This window comes from Rhyacophila brunnea, unplaced genomic scaffold, assembly GCF_057557595.1.
Source record: "Rhyacophila brunnea isolate RB1 unplaced genomic scaffold, BYU_Rbru_1.0 scaffold_8, whole genome shotgun sequence".
Taxonomy (NCBI): Eukaryota; Metazoa; Arthropoda; class Insecta; order Trichoptera; family Rhyacophilidae; genus Rhyacophila; species Rhyacophila brunnea.
Window position 1 is genome coordinate 6,007,970 of NW_028233350.1, and position 6,000 is coordinate 6,013,969.

Genomic DNA, 6,000 nt, shown 5'->3' on the forward strand with positions numbered 1-6,000 from the left:
ACAAAGTTATTGTTTGTAGTGTAATAGAGTGACAGATAGTACCATACTTTGAAGTATAAGTCCCTAAGATAGGCATCCATATTTAAGAGGCGATGACAATTGAAATTTCGTCGATGTTTCTGTGTGCGCACCTGATACATAATAATATGTATGACGCAAAGACTGACGAGCGTCAGGGATTCTTGGAGGTGGCGTGCGGTGTCTATATGCTCCAGCTAAGGGACGGATATGGCCGAAGAAGATAAATTTGATAAATTATATGCATTGTATTGTCAGAATGTTACATTCTCAATTTTGGTGAATTGTTCGTTGAATAATGAAAAAAAAGTTTATTTTTCTATATTTGCCATGATATACCTATGTATTTTCTGATCTTTTAATATATTACTGTCTCACAGTCCATTCTTTCTCATTTATTGTATTAAAAAAATACTAAAATTACTTGTACGATAATAAAAATGCTTTCAAAACTTTCAGGGTAAATATGAAGAGGCGGAACTTCACCATCGACAAGCCATAGAGATTTACATAGTGATATTGGGAACAGACGATCCAATGGTCGCCGATGGCAAATACAAATTGGGTGAATTTTGCTTAAAACAGGTACAAAAAAAATGTCAATGAAGACCTGAGAATGAAAACAAGATAAAAACCAGAAAGTCTAAAAACGGTTTTCGGTAATTTCATATAAGTATACGATTTTGAGATGTTGATTCCTAAAATGAATGATAAATATTGTTGATACTCTCATATTCAGTAACATTTTTACTTATAAGTACTAAAACATTTATGAAAATAAATAAGTCAAAAAACGGAATAAATATTTATTTATTAACATTTAAATATAAAATTGATATTGAAAACAGGATAAACACCAAACACAATTTAATTGATAAAAAAATATGTAGCCGCAAATATTTATTTATTTTAATTATAAACTGTTCAAAACCATCTTAACTATCATTTTGTAACAGATTTTTGAATGATAGGATTACACATATTTTACAACGTTTTTATTAGCTCGTATTCTTATTTCCCGGGTGGTTGTTTATCCGGTACAAATCTTGCAACCGATTTTTAACTAATTTTCCTTCCAAAAAACTTTTAGAATCAGAACACGATGTCAATGCATTTTTTTTAAATTAGCTTTAGCTTTAAGCCATCTTTAAGTAGAATTGAATTCATTTTTGTATTTTTGTATGAAAAGTTATTTCGGAAGAAATCCGTAATCCAATCCACTATTATTGGTTACTAACTGGGTCGTCCTAGCAACTAAAGTATTAATAATATAATTATACGTGCGCTACTATGGAAATCAAAATGACAATTCAGTATTTCTATATTTGTTTGTTTGTTTTTTATTTAATTCAAATCAAGTACAAATTTAAAATGTTGTAAATAAAAAGTTCTTTTTATCTTGTAATTATTTAAAATCAGTTTATAGGCTCTCCTGTAAAATTCACTATTCGGTCTTTGTCCAGTTTTCATTCTCAGGTCTTCAATTGATATAAGATTGTCGTAAAATAAAATAATCGTTTTTGGTGTCAATTACTCGAATTAAGTTTTAGTATTTGCGGTCATATATGAATGACACCGTCTTACCAGTATTGTTGTGATTTTCCCTTGAACTTTATATCCTCTCTTCTCATGTCTGTGTGAGAATTTAACTAAACGTCATAAACTGTTACGGTTAGCATATTTATCACTTTGTCATTGGAGTTAAGTGATAGGTCAGAATAATAAGAGTAAGATTCGCGTGTATTGTTTGGAATGGTACTTACATTTAACAAAATTAAAAGAGTATAAAATGAAAGTAGGAATTCGACTAATACAACTTTTCGGAATAGATTCCGTGTTATCTTTTGTATTGTAGAATCTCTAATTAAATTTCGTTTAAAGTATTGAAGATTTTAATGGATTTCATTTGGAATCAATTAAAACCTGAGGTGACGCACGCAAATTGCAGTGTCGTGTGCCTGAGCCCTATCACGTTCCTGAGCGACTGTGTTAAAAACATCACTGACGACGGTTCACATACTGGGATAAAAAACTGTCTGAATAAGACACAGCATATTTATCACTTTTTCATTGGAATTTAGTGATAAAAAAAGGAAACACTCGTAACTTTGCTACTTAGAAATATTGGTAGACCTACTTATAAATGATTCACGGAAAATTTACCACCGAATATAATTAAGCGCTGACGGAAATTAGGTGTTATTTTAAATCCGTAATTTTTAGTTTACCTTTTATTCAGACCTTATGGACAAAAGAATATTGGCTTGGTGTAACTCGTTCAATTGGGTGTGAACTCTAAATATTTAAAATTCTTAAAGAGATACTCGATTAATAAACATTATTCGAGGTGAAAAAAAGTCAATTCAAAGTTTTTGTTTGTAATGTCATAGAGTGGCATGCAGAACCATGCCTACAAGTGTTAGTCATATTATTTACGTACCGGCGACATCTGAGATTGGGTCGATTTTTCTGTATGCGCGCCTGATACATAATAATAAATGTATGACGCAAGAAGACTGGCTAGCGATAGGGCATCTTGGAGGTGCCGTGTGGTGGCCATATGCTATAGCTAACAGATGGATATGACCGAAGAAAAAATATTTGATGTCCCTTCACAATTATCGTTACTTTGTCAGAATGTTACAATATCAATTTGGTGAATTTTTCGTTGAATAATAATAAAAAAATAGTTTTTCATTGTATATTTGCCATGATATATGTATTGTATTAGGGTTTAACATGTTATTGTCTCAAAGTTATTATTTTCTTATTTAATGTACCTATTCAAAAAATGCTAAATTACTTAAAAATGCATTAAACAACTTTCAGGGTAAATATGCAGAGGCGGAACTTTACTATCGACAAGCGCTAGAGATTGACATAGTTAAATCAGGACCAGACGATTTAAACGTCACATATACCAAAATAAAAATAGGCGAATGTTGCTTTAATCAGGTATAAAAAAATGAATTATTTGATCTTATAGTAAAGTTATTAGTAATCATAAATGAATGACACTGTTTTTTCAATATTGGTGTGATTTTCCTACGAAGCTTATTTCCACATATCATGTCTATTTAATTAATTTGTTTCGCTAAACGTCCTAAACTGTTGCGGTCGACGTTTTGGCCTACTAATAATATTATTGTGTTGTGTATTGTATTGTGTTATCAGTGTTATCTTATCAGTTATCACATGTATCGCGCTTTTTATTTATATGTCTACTTGCAATAATTTGTGTGATCCTCAAAGTTTAAAGTATCAACTTCTTTATTTTAATCATGGTTATACTTAATCCAACACGTATGCAGATTAAATTTCCAAAATGCCGAGTCCTGTATGCAGCGCTTGAAATGCAAAGCGCGTATATTATATTAACGTAGCACATAAGTGATTCTCGACTGGTCCGCGGAACTCTGAAATCTTTAAGGCGATGTCTTTACCTACTAGAGGATCCGAGCGGAAAAAGCCGAAGCTTGCAAATTAAGACATTTTTTGATAATTTGAAATTTAAACTTTATTAATGAATACAATATAATTTGTGTAGATATTTGAAAACATTAAAAATAATTAAGTCAAAGATAAACTTACAATTTAAATTGTTTTTTAAAATGAGAATTTCTCGAAGGGTCCCATCTTACTATTTAATAATATTTTATGATCATATTTACTAATAAAATTTAGTTTATTAAGTTTTAATTTTTTTTGTTTAGGAATGATATCTGACGTATTCATATTTAAATTTTTTTTTAATTTAAAAAAAACATCGGCTTTTATTAAAATATAGATGTGTAGATATAACTTGAAATCTTTTTATTTATATTTAATCGAGCTTCAATATTAGGACTATAATAATACCTAAATAAGATCAAATAAGACTTGCCTCGACGCAGGCATATTGCAGTGCCGTATGTCTATGCCATAAAACTACCATGAGCGGCCGTACAAAACCATCACTCCTGAATGTTCACACCCTGGAATAATAATCAACCTTCTGAATACGATATAGCATATTATTTTATCACTTTTTGATTAGAGTTTTGTGATAGGCTTGAATAGTCCTGTTGCATAAGGCAGCGGTTTCCAACCTGGGAGGCGCGCCTCCCAGGGGAGGCGCGATCTATTGCCAGGGGAGGCGCCAAAATTTTTGAATAAATTATTTTTTATACCATAATATCTACAAATAAATAAAACTTCATATCTTAACGTAACAGTGAAAATTCAGTGCATGAATGTTTATTTTAATATATAATGCATATATTTAAATCCTATTAAAAAAATATTTGGAGCGGAGAAATTTAAAAATGGCGCTTTTGCAAACGCTCTGGTTCGGTAATGCACAAAACGACCGCTGGTTGCATGAAAACAATAACCTCAAATTTAAATGTCACTCGTAGCTAAAGTGTCAACTGAAGCGTGTAGGCAGGGTGTGATATTTTTTTTTTAAATTGTTTTTGACGTGATTTCTTTAATATAATATAACAATAATACATGTCTCCACTTTTAAATGATTTCTACGCCAGATATATTGAAGCAAACAAAAATCTATTTCATGAGTTCTTGGTTAGTTTGCTAATGCATTTTTCATATAATTTTATTAATAGTAAAAAAAGTCGCCTGCGGCGCTGCTTTGTTTCAGGGCTATTAAATATTTTTAATATATGGATGAAAGATCCTGGCCTGTGGGCCCTATTCACTATGTGGAGCTCATGATAGAATCCATTAATTTTTGTCAATGAACGATGATGAATTTGGTTGACTTCTTTTAAAATTGATTGTGGTAATAAACAAGCTCATTCGTCGCATGAAAAAAAAATTAATTAAAAAATGAATTTGATATAAGTAAGTAGTAAAAACTTGTGTGTTAAAAAAGTGTCTGTATTATTTAATGAAATAAAGGGGGGGAGGCGCCAAGATTAGATTTTTTTTAAAGGGAGGCGTAGTAACATAAAGGTTGGAGACCACTGGCATAAGGTGAAAAGGCAACACTCGTGACTTTACTACCTTGAAATTAATATTAATAGACCTATAAATATGATTCACGGAAAATTGATCACCGAATATAATTAAGCGCTGACGGAAATTAGGTGTTATTTTAAATCCGTAGTTTTTAGTTTACCTTTTATTCAGTACATGCCTTATGGACAAAAGAATATTGGATTGGTGTAACTCGTTCAATTGAGTTTGAACTCTAAATATTTAAAATTCTTAAAGAGACACTCGAATTAATGGTTTTCTAATATATATTATGTCATTTGAGTTACCTATTTTAGCTATTATACCTATTCATCAAGAAACATTCTTAAATCTATAATTAATTGTTCTATGATAATATTATATAATATGCGAATAAATATGAATGTTAAATGAAATATTATTAGCTTTGATGAACATATTATTAAAAAAAATTCAAATAAGAAAATTATGACCCAAATACTTAAAATAAATTTAAATTTCTTAGATTTGTCTATTATCTTATAATTCGTTTTAAAAATCGTTCAAATTAGTTTAGTTAATTTAGCTCTTGGCCACCTATTATATTATTTAAGCGCTGATGAAGAACTAGGTGTTGTTTAAAATCCGGAGTTGTTCGTTTACCTTTTATTCAGTACCTACCTAATGGTCAAAAGAATGATCGATTTTTGTAACTCTTTCAATTGGATGTCAATTCAATTTTTTTTAAATTCTTAAAGAATGACTTGAATTAATAAACATTATTTTAAATGAAAAAAAGTCAAAGCAAAGTTATTGTTTGTAGTGTAATAGAGTGACATGTAGCACCATACTTTGAAGTACAAGTCCCTAAGATAGGCATCCATATTTAAGAGGCGGTGACAATTGAAATTTCGTCGATGTTTCTGTGTGCGCACCTGATACATAATAATATGTATGACGCAAAGACTGACGAGCGTTAGGGATTCTTGGAGGTGGCGAGTGGTGTCTATATGCTCCAGCTAAGGGACGGACATGGGCAAAGATGAT